The sequence below is a fragment of the Lycium barbarum genome, chromosome 1, assembly GCF_019175385.1.
Source record: "Lycium barbarum isolate Lr01 chromosome 1, ASM1917538v2, whole genome shotgun sequence".
In the NCBI taxonomy this organism is placed as follows: Eukaryota; Viridiplantae; Streptophyta; class Magnoliopsida; order Solanales; family Solanaceae; genus Lycium; species Lycium barbarum.
Window position 1 is genome coordinate 46,316,506 of NC_083337.1, and position 25,362 is coordinate 46,341,867.

The window sequence follows — 25,362 nt, forward strand, 5'->3', positions numbered from 1 at the left end:
GAATATAGAATCTTCTTGTCTTCACTAAGCTCCAAAAGGGGAGTATTCTGTTACACCTCGGAAATGTTCCCGTTAGCGTACAGTGAATAGGCTAACAAAGGACATAGCGTGTGCGATGTTTTAATGAGTAATGACGTCCCTTAGATTTGTATCGAAGTGTTGAACAATTATTAAGAAGGTTCCATAAGGATCGGAGAGTTAACGAAGTGACAAAAATAAGATTCAGTTAACTGGTGGATTATACGGTCGATTATACGGTCGATTATACAGACCGTATAATGGTTTTACGTCCGTATAATGAACCGTAGAAGTGTCACACAATGAAGTTGAGAAAAGGTGGGTTTTACGGTAGATTATACGGACCGTATAAAATTATACGGCCCGTAAAATGAACAGTCAAGTTGACACAAAAAAGGGAAGTCACTGGAGCAGTTTTACGGTCGATTATACGGACCGTAAAAATTTATACGGTCCATATAATGGACCGTATAATGATGTCGGGACAGATTTCAACTTTTAAATAAGAACCCAAGCTCATTTTAATTTATTTCACTCTCTCTCTCCACGACCCAACATCTCTCTAGAACCTTCCCAACTCTTTCAATACAAGAATCCAAGTGAAGAATTAAGATCAACTTCATCAATCCACCAAAACCAAGTGTAAGGAACACATCAAGGATCATTTAAGTCAAGAAATTTCCATAAAATGTGGAACTAGGGTTTTGTGCAACTGAAGCATTTCAACTCAAGATTTTTTCAACTATCATCCAAGGTAAGTTTCATGACTTTATCATGTTGTTTAAGGTATTAGAAGACTAAGAAGCTTGAATTGTAGAAAGACATGGGAAGTGGGTCTTGAATGGGTGAATAGTGTCACCATTGAATGATAGTGGAATTGAATCATGAATGTTGATGTGTTGTGATTATGAATACGTTATAAATGATGTTTATATCATGAAGTAAGTATTAAATGTGTGAAAACACAAAAATGAGTTATAAGGATAAATGTGGGAAAATTGGAGGGAATCGGTGGAATGTGATAAACGTATATACATAATGGTTGTTGATTGTAATATTGTGAACGTTGGGGAGTTTATATAGACTATGGGAAAGGTAGTATAAATAAAGGAAATGCTGCTCAATTTTCTCTAGAAATAGTGACGTATTCCCTTAAGTCGATTAGCTAACGTTAATACGGATTCCTTCGTGAAGGTAGCGACGTGACGCTAAAGGGGAGCCAGTGGATGATAGCTTAGTTAAACGACAGAGGTATGTGAGGATAGTCCTTTTCTTCCATGGTATGAATCCTAGGACATGATTCGTCTTTCATCCTCATGATTCTCCTACATCCCTAAAGGCTAAGAGTCCAAGATAATGAATAATTATACGAGATAAGATCAATGTTATGAGTTTAGTAGTGATATGATGTCATTCCTTGCTTATACTCACCTCATACATTAATCCCTTCGAGGTGAGGCAGAATGGTTATAAAGGTTCATAATGGAATCGAGGGTTCACGACCGTCTGTCACCTCGATAAAGTATAGTTGTTCTAGAGTCTTCATGTATATACTATGATGAGCATATTACGATGAGCATGTTATGATAAGAACGATTTTATGTTTAAGGGTTCCAAGTTTACGATTTCAAAGACGACATGAGAATGTTGAGCCATCTATTGACTTCTCGATTTTATTGATTGATAGTCCCACCTTATAATAATTGTCCCTTCAAGGTGAGACATGACGATCATGATTGATCCATAATATAGTCGGAGGCTACCGACCTTACGTCACTCCGGCAGAGCCATAGCTTTTTCTTGGGCTCTCAGGCATGCTATGTATATTATATAAGTATATGATATGTATATGTATTCAGGGGATATGAGGAAAGGTGAGGAGCTATAGACGCATAGCCACCTGGTTAGCTGGAATATTATGATCTCATCCTGGACGCGGGATGCCCGGACGCGGGATATATGGGTGATGGATCGGGTCGTACGTTCCACGGCATTATATTGATATATGATGATATATGGATCGGGCTGCACGTTCCGCAGCAAGATATGATACGATGTTTTATGAGTATGCATGCATGAATCCGCCTTAAGAGGCAAGTAGTTACTGGCTATCTTCTTGCACTTACCTTATCTTCTTATTCTCTCCTTTATTTCTTGATGTATGCCTTACATACTCAGTACAATGTTCGTACTGACATCCTTTTCTTTTTGGATGCTGTGCTCATGCCCACAGGTAGACAGGGAGACGCTGCAGATCCGTAGAAGCCATCTACAGATTTACAGGAGCACTCCACTATTCCGGAGGTGCTATTTTGTTGATCCTTTTGTGTATATTGGTATATGGCATCCAATAGAGGCTCGTAGATACTCGATGTGGGTTATGTGGTTCCATGACGTGGATAGTATGTATGTGTATGAGTATATTGAAATATGTTCTTGTGTGAGAGCATTATATCTTGTAATGAAAACCAGATCCTTTTTTTAAAGTTAATAAGGAATCGATGAATGATTGTTAAATGGGTTAAGGAAATGATAGCACGAGCGGTACTCGGTGGTTAGCCCCGGGTGCCCGTCGCGACCCTCAGCTGGGTCGTGACAGAAGTGGTATCAGAGCAGTTCGTCCTAGGAAGTGTCTAGGAGCCGTGTCTAGTAGAGTCTTGTTTATCGGTGTGTTGTGCACCATATCTATAAACAGAAGGCTACCGGGCATTTAGGAAAGATGAAATGAAAAGCAGCAGCGGCCCGGAAGGGCAAGATGGTGGTTGAAGAAGGGCTTGATCGAGAGCCGTCTATAGATATGGAGGAGGGCGAACTCCAGGATAAGGCCCTACCTCGGTTTTTCCATACTTCGCCCACTTTTGAGGGTCGGAGGGGAGCCTCGACCTTAGCTCCAGCACCCCCCGTCCCTTCGCAGGGTACCGCGGGCCAAGAGATGAGACAGGCTATTCTTTTATTGACTCAGTTGGTAGCTGCTCAGGCTCAGCGACAGGATGCGGACTACGATAACAGAGGTTGGGGAAAGGGAGCTAATTCTTTAGGGGCTGGTCATGAGTTTAGAGGTGTTCCTCCGCAGTGTCCTAGACCCGGATTTGATGGACCTACTTATTCAAGGTCACCCAGAGTCTGAGAGTTTCTAGTCCTCGGATTTGGAGTGATTCTGGCCAGAAGCGATCCTCGGTACCGCGATGTACTCAGTGTCGCAGGTTACATCAGGGACCGTGTCGCTGGGGCACGGATGTTTGTTATGCATGTGCTCGGCCAGGCCATTTAAAGCGTAATTGTCCATCATTACGTGGTAAGGGTGAGGTTCGGACTACAGGAGTGGTGACTGGCTCTTCATCATCGGCACGTTCTCTAAGGCCAGGGCCACAGATGCGGGTAAGCAGTGGTAGAGACCGAAGAACGCCCAGTCCAAGTGGATCCCAGCATCATATCCAGGCATTAGTCGAACGACCGGATCCTGATTCTTCCCCTGATATTACTCCAGGTATATTGTTAGCACCTTTTTGCGATTAATGCGAATACGTGTGCAAATAATCCATATGGTAAATGTAATGTGACTAACTAAAAAGGATAACAGGTTGAGTATGCCTGTTTCATGAGGCTATCCTATGTTATAAACAGGCTTGCAAAAGAGATCAAGAAGTGTCACTCTATAGGGTAGATTATGATCTGGGTACAACGAGCCTGTAACAAGAATTGTAATGTAAGGTATAGCGAGGAGACGCCTAAGGGCATGTTAAGCTTTATATGAATATAAGAGTGAAACCAGCAAGCGAACCGGGAGCAGTAGATGAGGAAGCTTAAAGGACCTTGTTGGGGAAAGTTCGGCACAGAAATTTCTTAACAATCGAGGTAATAGTCAGCAATAAGGGGGAAGTCAACCCGAAAAGGGGATGATCAGAACGAACAGAGTTAGTTTTGGCAGTAAGAGATGGATTGGCAAGGGCGGTACATCCTAAAGGATAAAGCGGTAATAAGTTAAGAATATGGTTCCTCATACGAAGAGTCGAGGATCGAATATAAGACGGGAGGAAATGAGGTAAGTCGAGCAGGAAGGAATAAGGGAGAAAATATAGCAAAAAGGAAATATACGAAGTATGCGTACCTAAGGAATAGTTGTGTGGTAGTCAAAGGAGAAAGTATTTCCTACGAAGTTCTTATATTAAGTTAGAACGAGTGAAGTATATGAAGTAAAGAGTTGAAGAGGAAAGATGACCATGAGTCATGAGTTTACTGTATGACGATGAATCAAGGGAGCAGAGTCATAATTAATAACGATAGTGGTACAACATGGTTATGAAATCGGTACCAAGTGTAAATCGGAGTAAAATTATAGGAGGCATGGAGCGCATTAGCGGCGTAAGAGACCTAAGCTCTAGGAAAACGAAGATGGTGTTACAAGCAAATTTCGAGCGCCGAAGAAGAGGGCAAGTGACATTAGATGGGTGGCATGGATAACTAGACCTACTACTAATGCAAGCATCCCTATGGGGCAGGAAGTTGTTAGGTGGAGCAGATTCAGATATAGACCCGTAACTATCGGGTGAGCTAAGTAAAATACATTTTTGCTCAGATTGCTACATCGGGTGCATTGCTGGGTTACAAAACTGTAAGGTGAGTATGTTAAGACTTCACGTATGAATTTTTATAGCCATAGATTGTGGGTAATGGTATGAGTAAGACGTAGTGTAGTCAGGAGTACGTAAATTCGAGATTTACAAGTACGAGTGAACCCAAAAAGGGGGGAAGCGAATAGAGAGGATACCAGTGTGAAGGTTGAAATGATGAACCCTACGGGAGTGTATTGACTAAGGGCTGTAGAACAAGGTGACACCCAAAATCGAGAAGAAGAAGAAGGCTCGTGAGTCGGCACAGATGGTAAAGCATCGACGACAGGTGGGGGTGGACCCACAGTTCTTCAAGATTATACCACCTTCTCGTTCCTCTAAATTACAAATCCCAGATGAATTTTTAGCGAAGTATAAGGCCGATCTGTGAGACTTTGTGTCCCTTAAGGTTCTAAGTGGCGTGAAATGGGGAATAAAACTGCAAAGCTCTGATTGTGTGACATGGCTGAACAAGAGCTGGAATCAGTTTAAGGAGTATTATTCAATTGGTTGTGGTTATTTTTTTACTCTTTCAGTATAATGGAAACTCTCATTTCTCTGTCCTCATATTCTATTTAATTGCTTCCAGGATTAAATACTCTTCTAGCCCAAATGAAGATATGACACCGAAGAATGTTGTAAATATAGTGGGTGATGGTAGTCACAATAAGAAGGCATGCCGACCTGAGACCCAGAATAATTCATGAGATTAACATGGATATTATTGTGGGGTTACCCCGTTCTTGAGACAAAGACATTGACGGGAAGTCGTCGTGAATTATATTGATATCTATATGAACATGACCATAGATACGATGTGCGAATGAGTATGATTATGAATGCGAACATGGGTAAGGATACATGTATATGGATAGATGTGTGTGAATGCGAATCGTGCAAAGATTATGTAACTTGTAGATATTTACGCGTTTCCAATGGAGTCAAGTGAGTGCTTAGATGAAGAGTAAGAGGTAAAACAGGGATAATGGAGTCATAATACTCCGACCAGGGAAACATATGATAAACTAAGTTGGAACGTTGAGTGGGGATTATTGTTAAGGGAAAATAGGGCAATCACTTGGAATACGACATAACTATATGTTGTATGCTTACTACAATAGCCTGGGATATGATAACTTACGAAAGCGATAAGATCACGGGATGAAGAGGGAGCTTAGTCCCCGGTATATTAGGTCTTACGAGATCGTATGCAATAGGCAAGGTAGCTTATGAATTTGATCTACCATTTATAACTCGATGCTTCCCAAATATGTTAGAACTTCCACTAGGATCATGTCAATCAAATGATGCTCAAAGGGCAAGGAAGTTGATCTATGAAGAGGTACCCATTACCACATTAGACAGGCAAGTGCGAAGACTTCGGAAGAAGGAGGTAGTTTAAGACAAGTTTGGTAGCATCAGCCAAAGTCCTATGGCGGGACAACAATCGGGAAGAAATGACTTGGGAAGCGGAAGAGAACATGAGATCCAAGTACCCCCATTTGTTCCAACCCCCGAAAGAGATTCAAGATGAAACGTCGACGATATAATGTATGTATGCTTTATTTTTATGCTTTTGGTCGTGTGTGGCCATAGATGTGTTGATATTGTGATGTAGCCCTGTGAGGCGATGATATTATGGGTTGTTGTGACAGGTTAGTAGTGCCAAATTACAGGGGAAACTCTTGCAAAATATTTGTAGGATCCCGTGTGTTTAACATTCGAGGACGAATGTTCCAAAAGGGGGGAAGAATGTTACACCTCGCAAATTTTCCCATTAGCATACAGTGAATAGGCTAACAAAGGACATAGTGTGTGCGATGTTTTGATGAGTAATGACGTCCCTTAGATTGGTATCGAAGTGTTGAACAATTGTTAAGAAGGTTCCATAAGGATCGGAGAGTTAACCAAGTGACAAAAATAAGATTTAGTTAACTGGTGGATTATACGGTCGATTATACGGACCGTATAATGGTTTTACGGCCGTATAATGAACCATAGAAGTGTCGCAGGGAGACGCTGCAGATCCGTAGAAGCCATCTACAGATTTACAGGAGCACTCCACTATTCCGGAGGTGCTATTCAGTTGATCCTTTTGTGTATATTGGTATATGTCATCCAATAGAGGCTCGTAGATACTCGATGTGGGTTATGTGGTTCCATGACGTGGATAGTATGTATGTGTATGAGTATATTGAAATATGTTCTTGTGTGAGAGCATTATATCTTGTAATGAAAACCAGATCCTTTTTTAAAGTTAATAAGGAATCGATGAATGATTGTTAAATAGGTTAAGGAACTGATAGCACGAGCGGTGCTCGGTGGTTAGCCCCGGGTGCCCGTCGCGGCCCTCAGCTGGGTCGTGACATATTCAATGCTCACCCACCAATGGGACTTTTTAGTTGAGTACAATAAAATCTGAATATCAAAGTAAAACCTAAAATGTTCTTTAAATAGGATCCAAAAACGCACAGCAAAAACTGACAAAATCGCCCCCCCGATAGCAAGATCGACGGACCGTCGATAGTTCGACGATCTGTCGATTTCTTCGTCTTTTGTAACTTCAGCACTGTGTACCGTTCAACGGTGTCGTCGACCAGTTCGACGCTCCGTCGATCATTCCGTCTTTTTCTCCTCTGTTGAAAGATCCTTCTTGACGACACAAACGACGAAACGTCGATCAGTTCGACGCTTCGTCGATGCCTCGATCCTTTGTCGTCTTCAACTTTTTCATCACTGGAAAATCAGGCATATTGACGGTTCAAATGACGGTTCGTCGATAGATCGACGGACCGTTGATCCTCATTTCGGGCAACTTTTTCTGTTGTTCTTTGCTTTTTGGTTTTGGGCCATTGTTTTCCTAAAACACAACAAAACATATTAACGAGAACCAGACTTACTTGAAAACAACCAAGATTCATAGTAAAAAGACGTCGAATGTGCCACAAATCTGCGGCACATCAATACCCCCCAACTTAAGATCTTTGCTTGTCCTCAAGCAAGTCAGAAAAAACAAACCACAAAATAAAATTTGCAACTATGCTAAAAATAAAGTAAAAGTGACTACAATGGTGTTTGCTCATTGCTACCGGCATGTGCATTTTAAAATCAACTCCCTCTTTCATCATTTCCCAAACAAACTTACTAAAATTGACCCTGCCGCTTCAATTGATGACATCACATTATTAGAAGCATTTATGCGTGTGAGTATTCACCATTTTGCCCTCACTTAGATTAGAAAATGTCCCACACACAATTTGACAATAAGAATTGGGACAAGGATAGATGAGAATAGAAAGCACTCGCGCTCACAAAGAAGTTCATGATTTACCACTGCAGATACCATATGCTTGCCTTTAATTTCAATGCCTAACACTTTCGGATGGTTCAGTTGTGATCACTATAGGACTTGTTCTTGGGTTGTAATGTAGGTTCGGGGACGGGTAGGATACTCATTTGGGAATTAGTGACTCATCCTCCTTGACACTACAAAATTAGACCTTTCTTCTCATACCCAATCTATTCATTCTTCAACTCATGACCACGATGTGATTTTACCCTTACTAGAATTTACAATCTTTTTATGAGACAACATTATTATTGCTATAAAACTATATATATACATACATATATATATATATATATATATATATATATATATATATATATATATATATATATATATATATATATATATATATATATATATATATACGCACACATATGTACACGAAATTTATATATACATTAGACAACATTTTTGTTTATATGAGGCTTATCTCAAATTTGATCCGCTATCACATCTAGTTCTTGATTATGTAACTCACACACCCCCAACTTTAGGCTCTTGGCCTTTACTTCACACATATACCACCCCCAGTTTAGGCGATTGGCCTCTTTTCTCTAGTAGTGTCAAGGAGGAAATGGGTGTAAAGATGGAATGAAGTCATTAAATGGGGAAAAGGTTTGTTACATCAAATCAGGAGAAAAAGTCAAAGGCTCAACATGGGAACTAGTGATATTCATATAGAACAGGTTTTGGGCTTTTTAAGGCTTATGTGACTATGCAGAAGGAAAGCCTATGATCACTTCACAACCGACTATCCTAAGCAATACAGCACGACCTACCAGGCAAGTTCTGGATCCACATATGCTAATAATGAACACAAGAAGTTCTCACACTCACAATGGAATAAGGATTTGAACACTCAATTCATACACACTCTAATATCTATGATGCCACAAAAATTACCATACATGTCAATTCATTACCACCTGAGATACGCCACCAAATTATGGAGGGGTCAATTTCAAATCGATCCATAAAACATATCATAAAGATCCTTTTTTAACCAAAAATCCATGCCATAAGTTCAAAATGCAACAACCATGAGAGTCACAGTTACTTTAATCGATAAAACAAATATAAATATCCATAAAAAAACTATAAATACTGAAGAGTACATCAGGTTACCCCACCGCATCAGCCCCAATGTATCAAAAATCATACCATCACCACATGGTGGTGGTGCCGACTTGAAATACGCTAATCTTGCTATTGCTGCTGAGGTGCCTCCCCCGCAGCAGGCTAAATGGAGGTCCTCTCGGCGGCTGGCTCGGTGGACTGAAGAAATGGAGCTGACTAGCTCTGTGGCTGCAGGTCCTGAGGAGCTATCGTGATCGGCCTGACTGGCGCTGGGATAGCACTAGTGCTGGAAGATGCCCCGGTGAACCTCATATCCAGGCGTGACCTCCGAAGACCCTCCTGAAGCTCGAGGTCTTCATCCTCATTGTCCTCGTCCTCATCGTCATCATCAGCTATTTTGACGGGCCTCTTTCTTTTGCGACTCTCCGTCGGCTCATCCTCAATCACCAAATCAACTACTTTGATCAAATCGGAAATGCTGGCGACTGGTGTAGGTGGAGTTGGATCATCCACAATAATCGGCTCTCTCATCCGAAGGGCCGCAATCTCAGCTCGGATCTGGTCAAGCTCGGTCTTCAAATCTCCTGAAGTGCCAGACTCACTCTTCTTTTCAATAGTGAGTATCCACATCTCCAAACTGTCAAGTCGTGCATTGACTCGAGCATGATGCCTCTCCATATCCTCCTGAAGGGGCTCCAACGCCGGTGCAATCTCCTGCCGGACGAACCTACCCAACTGCTGTAGTATCCGGGTCACCTGCTGATCAGCACACTCAGCTTTGATTGCAAACTCCCTGAAGTTGGCTCTGTTGAGGACAAAGAGATCCTCGGAGGTTGCTGCTATGTGGCTGACGGAGGAATATGAGATGCAGATGGAACAGCGGGCCGAGTTGGTGCCTCAGAAGAAGGGGTAGCAGCAGCTACAGATGGTGCGGAGGCCTCTGTAGTGGACAATCCTTCTGTGCCCTGAGGTACTGAATCCGTGACATGCTCAGGCTGCTCATCCATGAGCTCTAGCAATGAAGTACTGGTGGCCTGAGATGTACGGAGCGTCTCATCCTTACTCCGCGTGAGGTTGCACACCTTTGTTGCCGGAAGAGTAGCTGCAACTACCTCAAGGTGCCGCACCTGGGCCAACCGACACAACTGCGTGATGAGGTAGGGGAATATCAAGGTTATCGCCTCCTGTGGTGCGCCTGCCCGGATGGCCCTACTGATTAAATCACCCAAGTTCATTGGGTACCTCGATAGCATAGAAGCCACAACCACTACTCTATCTGGCGTGACTATGTTATCCGCTTCCATGGGCAGAACCCGATAGATGACGAAATTCCACCAGAATTTAGCTTCCAAGCTGATATCTGCCTTACAGATGTTGGCACCAAATTTTCTCAACCATGGGGCCTGGTCCGCTGGCCCTCTAGCCATCAATTGCGCAAACCATTCCCGTACAGATTGCTCAGCCTGTCTTTACATTTTATCATCATATTCAACTGTGGTCAGTGCCACGAAGTCATCACCAAAATAAAACCGGTTCATTGTGTGTGCTGAGACGTCAACATGGACACCCCGAACATATACCTTGTCCAATGGAGGGGCGGCTTTCAAGGCTCTCTTGGTCTTATGGCACTGCTCGAGTATTACCCTGTATGTATCATAGAATTCCCGAACCATGATCGGGCAATAATCACTTGGAGGCTGGGTGAATGCCTCAAGATGATAGTGCCTGATGAGATCGGTGATCCGAGGATAGCTCTCCAAGCCGCTCATACTGATCTGTTATTCCTCTTGAATATTTCTCCTCGGATGACCCCCGTCATCTGTATTGGCCCCTCGGACATAGTACTTGCGGCACCCTGCATAGGGGAAGCGGACTGCCGCTATCTCCATCTTTTGCAGACGCAGTCGCTCGTGCTCCTCATCTGAATTTTGCTCAGGAGCGGCTGGTTGGTCTTTCGTTGCATCACTAGAATCAGGGAATGTGGAGAATGACGTCCCCTCGGTAGACTGAGAGGAGACTACAGTGGGTGACTCTGCTTGGGGTGTGGTTGTTTGAGCCCGCGACCGAGTCGTTGGGGCTACCGCTTGATTGTCCGAGTGAGAGGGTTCGTCCCTAAGAGTAAGGGCCGATTGACCCCGACCTCGGCCCTGTCTGCGACCACCACCCTGCTTTACTTGCTTCTTTTGAGGCATTCCTGAGAAAAGAATACACTTCATAGTTAACATGACCATAAAAACATAAAACAATCAGTTTAAAGTACAAGACATGCGATCATTAATAAGGTTGCCAGTGGTCCGTCGATGTGCTAAAGCATCGTCGGTTAAATCGACGGAGCGTCGAAGTTCTCGTCGAACTGTTCAACGCGTCATCGATCGCATCGTCGATCGCGGGTAAGCCACTGGAAATATCGAGCAAAATACGATGAGAAAGATGCCTCGTCGATCAATTCGACGGGCCGTCGATCTCATTTATCACCAAATTTGCCACTGGAATTTTAAACTAAACGACGGTGGGAAAGATTCCCTGTCGATTGATTCAACAGGTCGTCGAATCCATCGTCGATGCTGTGTTTGGAAAAAATATTATACGGGCTTATTCGACGTTAAATAGGACGGTCTGTCGATTGAATCGACGGGCCGTCGGATTGAGCGTCTAATGTGTTTCGCATGCTAGACTACAGATCCTACACATTCTTTGGCCGATGTGCCAATAGTCACGTATTTTGGGGTTACTCAGACTTCACCCCATGTAGGCTTGGGTTAGAGCAGGGAAAACATTTGGCGGGAAAAACAACACGAAGGTCGTAATGCCCTCCAAGCCATTGTGACACCCAATGTCCCTCTTGGGCATTTTATCGAACAATTGGTGGGCAAAACAACAACAACCTCCTGACTGCGGTGTATTTATCGTAATGCCCTCCACTTTGCGAAAAATCAATCACCCAACAACCACATAAAATTCAACAAACCACCCCCAGCAAAAAAATACGAGCATACCAGGCGAAAATAGCACGATCAAACAAAACAAGGAAAGGAGCCAAAAATAAGCACATAAGCTCTAGAATGCAAAAACAAAAAAGTGCAAGGGAAACTAATCCAGTAAGGCAAATACCTGGAAGATGAGTTCAACGTTCTAGAATGGAAAACTACTCGAGAAAAATTCACAGACAAGGAGAGACAAAGTAGTAGGGCAGGGGGGGGGGGGGGAGATGGCGGTGGTGGCTGGTGAAGAAAGGTGAGAGTGGGAAGGGTTGGGGTAGCAGTTAAGGCAAAGGGGGAGAAGTGGGAGCGGAAGATAGAGAGAATTAGAGAAAGGGAGGTGTTACATATGAAAAAGGGGAGGGCAACAGACGTGGGTTATAAACCCACGTCCCTGAATCGTCGGGTGTAAACGACGGAGGGTCTGTTCAATCGACGGAGCGTCGAATCAATCGACGTTCCGTCTTTTTATCACGACCCTCCGTGTCTTTTTTTTTTTGTTTTTTTTAAAGAGCAGAAGAACGCCCGTCGATCTGACCGTCGATCAGTTCGACGGAGCGTCAAACTTGTCGTCAATTTGCCATAATTTCCAGTGACTAATCTTTCGTGTGATCCACTCGACGGTGCATTCGACGTTTCATCGATCGGTTCGACGGTCCGTCGAATGCGTCGTGTAATTGCTGTCCTGGCAATTTTTCGGGTTTCAACACTTATGTTCTGCAACACATCAACAAACATGTAAAACAACACAACAACAAAAATTAGAGGAATGGAATAAAAATATATTGCAAAGAAAAAATGCACATGGGTTGCCTCCCAAGAAGCGCACAATTTAACGTCGCGGCACGACATGATACCACTTTGGATACTAAGGTCCGGTGCTATGTTTTAACCGGTGAGCATCGACAATCTTGTCACCATCAACCATCCAATGGTAGTGCTTTACCTGATGGCCATTGACTCTGAAAGTACGCGTCCCGTCGTCAGACTTTAACTCCATTGACCCATTGGGTGACACACTCACCAAAGTAAAAGGGCCAGACCACTTGGATTTCAACTTGCCCGGAAAGAACTTCAATCTTGAATTGAACAGCAACACCGAATCACCCGGTTGAAAATCTCGCTTCAGAAGTTTGACATCATGATAGTGTTTCATCCTTTCTTTGTACAAACTTGCACTCTCATAGGCATGATACCGAAACTTATCCATTTCATTCATTTGAAACAACTGCAGCTTGGTTGCTTCGTCCCAATTCATGTTTAATTTTTTTAATGTCCACAAAGCCTTGTGTTCGAGTTCAACAAGTAAATGACAAGCTTTACTGAATAACAACCGATAAGGAGAAGTACCAATGGGTGTCTTGAACGCTGTTCTATAAGCCCAAAGAGCGTCATCGAGCTTAGATGACCAATCAGTTCAGTTTGCATTAACCGTCTTTGCTAAAATGCTCTTTATTTCCCGATTGGAGACTTCGACTTGCCCACTAGTTTGGGGGTGGTAAGGAGCTGCCACCCTGTGCTGCTCTCTATATTTCTCTAAGAGATTAACGAATTTCTTGTTGCAAAAGTGAGGGCCACCATCGCTAATGATTGCCCTTGGAGTGCCAAACCTTGTCAATATGTTTCTTTTAAGAAATTTGGTGACACTCTTGCCATCATTGTTGGGCAATGCTACAGCCTCAACCCACTTGGACACATAGTCAACCGCAACGAGGATGTATCGCATGCCACGAGATCTTACAAAGGGGCCCATAAAGTCGATGCCCCACACATCGAATAGTTCAACCTCCATGACAAAATTCATTGGCATTTCGTGCTTCTTCCCAATTGATCCTTGGCGTTGACATTGGTCACAAGATTTCACCATAAAATTTTCATCATGATAAATGGTAGGCCAATAATAGCCACATTCAAGCACTTTAGCTGTTGTGCGGTTCCCACTGTGATGACCCCCCACAGGAGAGTCATGGCAAGCTTTCAAGATTTCCATGGCCTCAAATTCTGCCACACATCGCCGAATGATGTTGTCGGCACAAGTGCGGAATAAATAGGGCTCATCCCAATAGTATTGACGACTATCTATCAAGAATTTCTTCTTTTGGTAAGCGTTGATATCATCGGGGATAAGACCTGTCACCAAAAAGTTGGCGATATCTGCGTACAAAGGGGTAACATCACAAGATACAGCCAAGAGTCTCTCATCAGGGAAAACATCATTTAACTCAAGATTTCCACTTGGTCTCCCCGCTTCCTCAAGTCTAGATAGATGATCCGCGACTTGGTTTTCACAACCTCTTTGATCTTTGACCTCAAAGTCAAACTCTTGCAACAAAGAGACCCAACAAATCAACCTTGTCTTTGCATCTTTCTTTGTCATCAAGTATCTCAAGGCCGCATGATCCGTATGAACAACCACTTTGGATCTAAGAAGATAGGCCCGGAACTTCTCAAATACGTAGTCAATGGCTAGAAACTCTTGCTCAGTGACGGTATAATTCATTTGAGCTCCATTGAGGGTCTTGCTACCATAATAAATTGGGTGCATGATTTTGTTGTGCCTTTTCCCAAGCACCGCACCAATATCAAATCCGCTTGCGTCACACATGAGCTCAAATGGCCTTGACCAATTCAGAGATACAATAATCGGAGTAGAGGTAAGCATTTCCTTCAACTCATTAAATGCCTTAAGGCATTTCTCATCAAATGCAAACTTAGCTTCTTTTTCAAGAAGCTTACACATCGGGTTGGCGATCTTGGAGAAATCTTTGATCAATCGCCGATAGAAACCGGCATGTCCCAAGAAACTGTGACATCAACTTTTGCTCGATCTACCTCAATGCCCTTCTCGGAAATTTTATGGCCCAGGACAATCCCTTCTGTCACCATGAAATGACATTTCTCCCAATTAAGTACAAGGTTGGTTTCCTCACACCGCTTCAATACCTTGCCGAGATTGGCAAGACATTCGTCAAAGGAATCACCAACAATAGAAAAATCATCCATGAAGACTTCCAAGAAATCTTCCACCATATCTGAGAAAATCGACATCATACACCGTTGGAAAGTAGCCGGGGCATTGCATAAGCCGAAAGGCATGCGGCTGAAAGCAAAGGTGCCATAAGGATAAGTGAAAGTGGTCTTCTCCTGGTCCTCTAATGCAATGTTAATTTGGTTGTACCCCGAGTACCCATCCAAAAAGTAATAATAAGCTCTTCAAGCTAGCCGATCAAGCATTTGATCAATAAAAGGCATAGGGAAGTGGTCTATACAAGTTGCGGTGTTCAGCTTCCGGTAGTCCATACACACTCTCCATCTGGTGACCGTCCTTGTAGGAATCAGCTCATTCTTGGAGTTAGGGACAACAGTGATGCCTCCCTTCTTTGGCACACATTGCACCGGACTAACCCATGGACTGTTTGCAATTGGATATACAACACCCGCATCCAACCATTTGATTATCTCTTTCTTGACCACTTCTTGCATAGGAGGGTTTAGCCTCCTTTGATTCTCCACACTTGATGAACTATCCTTCTCAAGCTCGATTCTATGTTCACAAATACCGGAGGGAATTCCCCTAATATCCACAATAGTCCACCCAATAGATCTTCGATAAGCCCGCAACACTTCAAGAACCTTTTGAGTTTGTTCCTCACTCAACAAAGATGAGAGAATAACCGGTAAAGTATTATCTGGGCCAAGAAAAGCATACTTCAAATGAGAAGGAAGTATCTTGAGCTCAAGTTTTGGAGGCTCAATAATCGAAGGCTTAGCCGGGGGATTTGTTCTATTGTCAAGATCGAGAGATAGTTTCTTCGGTTCATAAGAGTATGAACCCCGGCCAATGAGAGAATTAACTATTTAAATATACCCCTGCATGTTATCCGCCTCGAAGGTCACCAAAATAGCCGAAAGTGTCTCGTCAAAGTGCTCCTCTTCTAACTGATGCTCCACCGCTTCGTCTATCACATCGAACGAATCAATAACCGAAATGCTCTCATAAGCACTAGGCAACTTTAACCCCTTGCTAGCTTGGAAGGTTACTTCTTCATCATTGACTCGGAATTTTATTTCATTCCTTTCTGAGTCCATTAGGGCTCTCCCGGTGGCAAGAAATGGCCTTCCCAAGATAATTGGGACTTCTTTGTCAACCGCACAATCAAGGATGACAAAATCTACCGGTAATAAGAATTCCCCTACTTTAATAAGGATATCATCAACAACCCCTACCGGTCTTTTGATGGTTCTATCGGCCATTTGGAGACGCATGCTCGTTGGCCTAGGTGTTCCCAAACCAGCTTGCTTATATATGGCCAGTGGCATCAAATTAATACTAGCTCCACTGTCACATAAAGCACGAGCGAAATCATGATGACCGATGGTGCAAGGGATAGTGAAAGCCCCGGGATCTCCCTTCTTTTCAACCTTTGATGACGAAATAATAGAGCTCACACGGTGGGTGACTCTCACCGTATCATGCTTGATTGGCCTTTTCTTCGTCAACAAATCTTTCAAGTATTTAGCAAATCCTGGCATTTCTTGAAATGTATCTAGGAATGGGATATTAATTGACAACCCTTTCAATTAGTCGTAGAATCGTTGGCACTTTGCATGCTCCGTTCTTTTCATCAATCTTTGTGGGAACAGGGGAGGAGACTAATATGTTTGAGTCAAGGTTTTAATTTCCCCCGTGACCTTGTTCTTTTGAAAGCTCTCACCGGTAGTTTTTTCAACACTTGGCTCCTCGTCACCCTCTTGAACAATAGGGTGAACTTCTTTCTCTTTCTCAACAATAATAGGCACTGCAATTGGTGCCTCTATTTCTTCTTCAACCTCTTTTTCAACAACCTCATCAATAATCGACTCGACATTGATAGGTTCAAACACCTTCGGATTTACCGCATTTAGGATCTTTCCGCTTCTAGTGGAAATAGCTTTGCATGAGGCAATGTTATCACCTCCACTACCCCTTGGGTTCGGAACTGTGTCGCTAGGAAGGCCCCCTCTTTGCGGCGGATGTTGCTCACGAGAGAGATCTCGCATTTGTGACTCAAGTTTATGAATCGAAGCGGTGTGAGAGCCTACCACTTCGGTCAAATTTTCCATCTTCTTGTCACTCTTATGTTGGTTGTCCAATATCTTTTCAAGCATAGATTCCATTCGAGAGGTGCCTTGCTCATTAGAAGGGCCTTCTCGCCAATTTTGAGAGTTAGAAGTATAGCCCTTTGGTGGAACATAGGCATTGGAATTCCGATTACTATAATTGTTGTTGTTGTAATCCCTCCTGTCCGAACCACCATATTCATTTCGGCCATATTGATTGCTTGGTTGTTGGGGTCTCCATTGCTTTGGGTAACCCCCTTGAGAGTGATCAATATAATTAGCATCCTCAAGTTGTGGCTGCCCCTCTAGATAAGCTTCTTCCGAGACTTGGTACATTCTTTGAGTATGGGGTGGCATCTCTTCAACAACATTCACACTTTTAGCTTCTTTCTCTGTAAGCCTCTTCGACAACAAATTCACGGTGTTTTGCAATTGAGCAAAAGCATGATCTCGCTCATGATTTTCTTTAGCCACCACGACAGCAGAGGGACTACTATATGACAGGACTTCTCTATCACTCGAGTGCCAAGCTTGATTGTGGGTAGTGAGCTTATCAAGAAAACGGGTGATAACGATAAATGACTTGTCCATGAAGCATCCTCCTGCAGCAGTATTGACAGCAATCTGATTCATTGTATCTAAGCCCTTGTAGAATTTTTCCGTGAGAATAACATCCGGAAATCCGTGAGTAGGAGATTGAGATAGATAATATTTGAAACGCTCCCATGCTGAATATAATTGTTCCCCCGGAATTTGTTTAAACCCAAAGATCTTATCCCGAAGCTCAGCCTTTTTGCTTGGAGGGAACCATTTTTTAAAAAATGTATTGGCTAACTCGTTCCAAGTATGAATAGAATTGTTGGGGAGCTTTTCATACCATTCCCTGGCTTGACCAGCCAAGGAATATTTAAAGACTCGAAATTGAAGTGCATCTAAAGAAACAGCACCTTGGGATTGTTGAGAACACACATGCAAGAAGTTCTTCAAATGTCGAAGTGGACAATCCTCCGAAGAATTTCGGAAATAACCTTCAAGTTTCATAAATTGATAGATAGAACTATCAATTTTGAAAGTAGCATTTCCAGTTCTAGGAGGAACCACAGCAGAAGCATAGTCAGCTTCATTGATGAAATCCGCAAATATGTTTTCATCTTCATCCTCTTCTGGTGCAGGTTGGTTCACTTGGAGACCACCTTGGTTTCCTTGATTCTGATTATGTCTTCCAGCCATGTTCACCTGGTTCACCACAACAGCAAACAAGGTGTGATGGAATAGAAAAAGTTTTAAAGAAGAGTACACAACAATTAGTAATTTCTAAACCATATTCCCCGGCAACGGCGCCAAAATTTGATACGCTCAAATTACACCTATTAATGGCGTAAAGCGGACGTTGTCAAATATAGTAACCTAAACAAGGTTGGGGTCGAATCCCACACGGAATATGGAGAGAAAAGGATACTAATTGTATGCAATACTAGTCTTTAAAGGCTTTAGTCCTATTCCGAATATTTTAAAAAGGAGATTTGGTTTGTATTTGCTATTTTGAACTGTTTGAAATTTGTTTGGATTTGGAGAACCAAAGTTGTGTCCCCGCAATGATTGGACGTTATGATATGGGTGTCAATATGATATATCTCTAATGGGTCGCGGTTATGCATGCACTTAATCTCTAATACACTTCCTAATATTTTCCAATAGTTAGAAAGTATTTCTTTTCATGATTTTCCCAAATGAAAAAAAGTTATAAATAAGGCTGATTAAATATGCCAAGTAGAACTCATCTTATTCCTAAGCGAGTTCATTAAACGAGGGTTAGCGCCCCGAGTCCTTGTTATATTATTTCAAATCACACCCTAGTTCATCTTTCCAAATAAACTAGGGTTTGTGCATGAACAAGTGTTTGCAACCACTTGTAGAACAGTGAATACGAGAAATAATAAAATACATCACAACCCATTATATATATATACAATGTTAGATACCCATTACATAGCATCCATCATTTTGGGTCCACAACTTTGATTAAGGAGACTACTCACACATTATGGTCTCAAAAGTAGTTAGCAATAAGTGAGACATAAAGCTTACAAAGGTAATAAAGATGATGGAATATAGAATCTTGTTGTCTTCACTAAGCTCCAAAAGGGGAGTATTCAATGCTCACCCACCAATGGGACTTTTTAGTTGAGTACAATAAAATCTGAATATCAAAGTAAAACCTAAAATGTTCTTTAAATAGGCTCCAAAAACGCACAACAAAAAATGACAAAATTGCCCCCCCCCCCCCGATAGCAAGATCGACGGACCGTCGATAGTATCGACGGACCGTCGATAGTATCGACGGTCCGTCGATTTCTTCGTCTTTTGTAACTTCAGCACTGTGTATCGTTCGACGGTGCCGTCGACCAGTTCGACGCTCCGTCGATCATTCCGTCTTTTTCTCCTCTGTTGAAAGATCCTTCTTGACGACACAAACGACGAAACGTCGATCAGTTCGACGCTTCGTCGATGCATCCGTCCTTTGTCGTCTTCAACTTTTTCATCACTGGAAAATCAGGCATATTGACGGTTCAAATGACGGTTCGTCGATAGATCGACGGACCGTTGATCCTCATTTCTGGCAACTTTTTCTGTTGTTCTTTGCTTTTTGGTTTTGGGCCATTGTTTTCCTAAAACACAACAAAACATATTAACGAGAACCAGACTTACTTGAAAATAACCAAGATTCATAGTAAAAAGACGTCGAATGTGCCACAAATCTGCGGCACATCAATGCTCACCCTGGAAAATTCAAGATAATGCTGAAGCGACTAACAGCCACGTATACCAGAAGAAGATCCAACCTGATACTCTACATTCATAAAGGAATGCAGCAAGTGCATGTCAGTACGAAACAACACTACTGGTAGGCATCATGTGCCGACTAAGCATAACTAACACAATTCAGATAATAAAGCCAGATAAACCAACAAGTATAAACCAAACATAATCGAAGCCAAATATGAGTCATCGCCTAAGTAGAGCTTCTAATCCTAAATGTGCCAAGTCTCAATATATGAAGTTTGAATCCAACATCACTAGTACAATCATCAAAACATCTCAAAGCAAGCCACGGTGCAATGCAATACAATAATGTATGGATGCAATGCAATGCCACGTAAATGTTGTGTACACATATACTCTGTGACGGAAATATTGACATCTCGGTAGCACAACCCAGTGTGACTCACGAAGTCTAAGTGCCACCAGTCCCGAATCTTTGCCCAATAGACAGATGGGACCCCGGATCTTTGCCCATGGGGGGTTCTTACCGGCACCACTCTGGGGGACCTGCAAAGTCCATGCACTCACTCAATCAACGATTCTGGAACTAACATCGGATATCGGCCTCTCACGCCACTCAACTAAGAACCGATCCCAGCTCATCACAGTGTTTCATCAAATATTATCAGTATCTCAGCAATATATCATGGAAATGAGAGTGCGTGCAATGCATGTATCCACAATAATAATCATCCTCACTATCACAAGTACCAACAATAGGTACGCCAACAATATATCTGAATCACAAGTACCAGTGATGGGTACGCCAATAATATATCTGAATCACAAGTACCAACAGCGGGTATGCCAAGAGTATCATAATCAAGATGGAACAACATATGCCAATATCTACCAACAACACGTGGCATCAGGACAACACAATAGAACAATAATTCACAACACAACGGAATGGCTAGTCCCAAAAACACAACAGGGCCCAACTTAAGACAATATCCATCCCAACTTCATACCCGAAGGGTCACATGATTTCTCCGACAATATTGTCTAAATATATGCTTCGCTATGCGAAGTCTCACAAAGGTAAGTCATATCCTACCTGGATGGCCGAACAACAACACCAACAAATCATTCTATCACCTTCCCCTTCCGTCGAGCCTCAATATAAAAAAAATCTAGGGCTAATCGAATTCTATATTAGAAATCATGAAGAATGATACTCATATTACTATCATTCAATTTAGGTCAAATCTAACCCTAGAATTCGGGAAAATAGGCCCACAAAGTCAAAACGGGAAATTCGGAAGCACTAGGTAATCATAACCCAACTACTAATTGCTAAAGTAACTCATAAATTTACCCAATTTTGAATTTGAAGCAAAACCCCCAATTTGGGTATAAACTCTAACACTTTGATTCCGAAATTCAATGCTAAAAATGAAAGATATATTATTAATAAGCTTAGATTCATCAAAAACTAGCATAAACCCCATCAATTTCACCACTTATAAGCTTAGAGAAATTGTTCATCAAAGCCCACTTTTACCTTCTATTACTAAGGAATTATTAAAGAAAAGGAGGAATCTATGATGATAAGGATTAACGGAATAGAACGGGGATAGCAAGATTTACCTCCAAGAGTCTCCTTCAAATATTTCTAAGAACAGTTCCCCAAAGCTCTAATTTCGAAATGGAAATAAATGAGGGCCTAAAGGCTTTTAACACTTCATTAATTATACGCACTGCCCGTCACCCGCTTTGGCAACACTGGGACCGCCCAGCGGAGCCGCTTCAACGGTCCCTCGACCGCTTCAACGGTCAAGAGTAAAATGCTTTGACCACTCCAGCGGCAGAATCACTGCTCCATCAGTACTGCTGCCGCGGTACTGGTGCCGCCAAAGTGGGCACCAGACACAAGAAAAATTACCCAAGTTTCACAATTCAATTCGATTTTCCAACTAATTTTCGAGGCCATTTGCTCACATACCATACACATAGACACACACAAAAACACGTTACGAACGCGTTTGTCTCCTCGAAATTCCCAACGGAGGTCTCGTTAACCTAGTCAACCCTAGATGTCTTAATTCCAATATTCCAACCCAAGTCCCAAAATGCATCCGAGTGCATTGGGAACCAAACCAGAGATACATACAAGTTTTAAACGACCATCCAAACCTCTCGAAATTGATGGAATTCCGAAAAAGGTCCGTTTACCCAAAAGTCAACTTTGGGTCAACTCTTTTTCACTTTAAGCCAAATCCGGTCTAGACACATCGGGAAGCGTGCCAACGGTCCCCTCAAGTCAAAAATGGCGAAAAGATAATAACGACGAAATGGGTCATTACATCAGATACCAATTGAACCATCGCTCGTTCTCGAGTGAATATGAGAAAAGAAGCTGAAGAATACCTGAATTAGTAAACAACTGGGGATATCGGCTTCGCATGTAGGACTCGGTCTCCCATGTAGTCTTCTAACCCATCAAACCAGCCAACCGGAGATCTACATCTCCTACCATACAAGGCCTCAAAAGGTGCTATACCAATACTCGAATGATAACTATTATTGTACGCAAACTCTACCAATGGTAAGTGTTGATCCCAATGACCCCCAAAATCAATAACACACGCTCTCAACATGTTCTCGAGCACCTAAATGGTCTGCTCGGACTGGCCATTGGACTGTGGATGAAAAGTTATATGGAGATCAAATCGGGTACCCAACTCTTCATGAAACGCACTCCAGAATCAGGAAGTGAAGATAGTCCCCCGATCAGACATAACAGAAATAGGAACCCTATGCAACCTCACACTATCCCAAATGTCCTAACTTCTCCGCGGTATAGGAAACCTGAACTGGAACAAAGTGAGACGGCTTAGTCAACCGATCAACTATCACCCAAAATAGAGTCAAACTTACTCAGGGTCTTCGGAAGACCCACAACAAAATTCATGGTAATCCTCTCCCACTTCCACTAGGGAATGGGCATCCTCTGAAGCACACCACCGGGTCACTGGTGCTCGTACTTTACCTGCTGACAATTACCACATTTAGCCACGAAATCAATTATACTCTGTTCATCCGACGCCACCAATAGTGTTGTCTCAAATCACGGTACGTCTTAGTCGCCCCCGAGTGAATGGAATACCGAGAGCTATGAGCCTCAGACAAGATCAACTGAATCAAATCACTAACATGAGAAATGCACACGCGCCCCTTAATCCTCAAAATTCCCTCAGAATCAATCACAACCTCCTTAGCCTCACCTCTCAAGGCTCTATCTCGAATCTTGCTTAATTGAGCATCCTCAAATTGATGAGGCCTGATCCGATCAAATAAAGACGACCTCGCCTCTATACAAGTCAAAATCCTACCTGGGGCTAAAATATCAAGGCGAATGAAACTGTTGGCCTAAATCTGTACCTCCATGGCCAACGGACGCTCGGAAACGATCAATCTAGCTAAACTCCCCATACTCACTGCCTTGCGACTCAAGGCATCAACCACCACATTGGCTTTCTCGAGATAGTATAGAATAGAGATGTCATAGTCCTTCAGGAGCTCCATCCATCAGCGCTGCCTGGAATTAAGATCTCTCTGAGTAAACACATGCTGAAGACTACGGTGATCGGCGAAAACCTCACAATGGACACTATACAAATAATGCCTCCAAATATTCAAAGCAAAGACCACAACCAACAACTCCAAATCATGGGTAGGGTAATTCTTCTCATGAATATTCAACTGACGGGAAGCATAAGATATCATTCTACCCTCTATATTAACACAGCACCTAAACCCACACAGGAGGCATCATAATAGACCTCAAAATCCTTACCCTCCACGGGTAATGCTAAGATTGGGGTTGTCGTCAAAAGAAGCTCGAGCTTTTGAAAGCTCTCCTCACAATCATCTGACCACTGGAACAGAACCTCCTTCTGAGTCAATCTGGTCAAGAACAAAGCAACAGAAGCAAAACCCTTCGCGAAGTGACGGTAATAGCTGGCCAAACCCACAAAACTACGAATCTCTGTAACAGTAGTGGGCCTCGCCCAACCCCTCATAGCCTCAATCTTCTGTGGGTCAACCATAATCCCATCATTACACACAACATGGCCCAAGAATGCTACAGAATCTAACCAGAACTCACACTTAGAAAACATAGCAAACAGACTATGCTTTTTAAACAACCCAAGAACAGAACGAAGATGTCTTTCATGCTCCTCTCTACTCTTGGAATAGACCAAGATATCATTAATGAACAAAATCATAAAGGAATCAAGGAATGGCCTAAAGATGCCATTCATCAAAGTTATAAATGCATCCATGGCATTGGTACGCCCAAAAGACATCACTAGAAACTCATAATGGCCATTTCTCGTCCGAAAGGCTGTCTTCGGAATATCCTTCATCCTGATCTTCAACTGGTGATAGCCAGAATGCAAAAAAATCTTCAATCCCACCATTCTTCTTCACAAATAACACAGGAGCACCCCAAGAGGAGATGCTCGGTCTAATGAACCTCTTGCTCAACAAATCCTGTAACTGCTCCTTAAGCTCTCTCAACTCAGTTGGTGCCATCCGATATTGAGGAATAGAAATAGGACGAGCGCCTGGATCCCAGTCAATATAGAAATCAATGTCACGATTGGGTGGCATACCCGGCAGATCCGATAGGAATACCTCCGCGAACTCGCTTACTATAGGAATAGCCTCAAGGGGTGGAAATGCAACAGTAGTATCACGAACATGAGCCAAATAGGCTAAAGACCCCTTACTTAATAACTTCTTTGACCGAAGGAAGGAAATGATCTTCTTCAGAGTGGGACTAGGGGTGCCCCTCCACTCAAGCCTAGGAATGCCCGGCATGGCTAAAGTAACTGCCTTGGCGTGACAGTCCAAGATCGCGTGATAAGGAGAAAGCTAGGACATCCCTAGAATAATATCAAAGTCAATCATATCGAGAATCATCAAATCTATGCAAGTGTCATATCCCATAAAAGTAACCAAACAAGACCGGTAAACTCGATCAACTATCACAGAATCTCCGACCGGAGTAGACACATAAACAGGTATATCCATGCTATCACAAGGCATATCACAACCAACTATATGAAATGCAGATACATACGAATAGGTGGATTCAGGATCAAATAACACAGATGCTGCTATATGACGAACAGAAATGGTAACTGAAATCACAGCATCTGAGACCTCTGACTCGGGCCAACCCGAAAGTGAGTAACAATGGGCTTCACCACGCCCAGTCTGAGATCCCCCTCTCGCACTCTGAGAGCCACCTCTAGCTGGCTGGGAACCATCTCTAGAACTATGAGAAGAACTGCGGCCTAACTGAGCACCGCCCCTCTGAAAAGTCCCACCTTAACCACCAGATTATATAGGAGTCCTCGGCGGCTGATAATCCGGCCTGGGTCGGGGACACTCC

At 42.8% G+C, this 25,362-nt stretch overlaps 1 non-coding gene across 1 annotated transcript; it reads left to right on the forward strand.

Moving 5' to 3' along the window:
• Window positions 1-17,811: 17,811 nt before the first annotated feature.
• On the forward strand, window positions 17,812-17,917 carry LOC132618659 (small nucleolar RNA R71). Its single transcript, XR_009574242.1, has one exon. It is a non-coding gene; the product is annotated as a small nucleolar RNA R71 (small nucleolar RNA).
• Window positions 17,918-25,362: the final 7,445 nt, after the last annotated feature.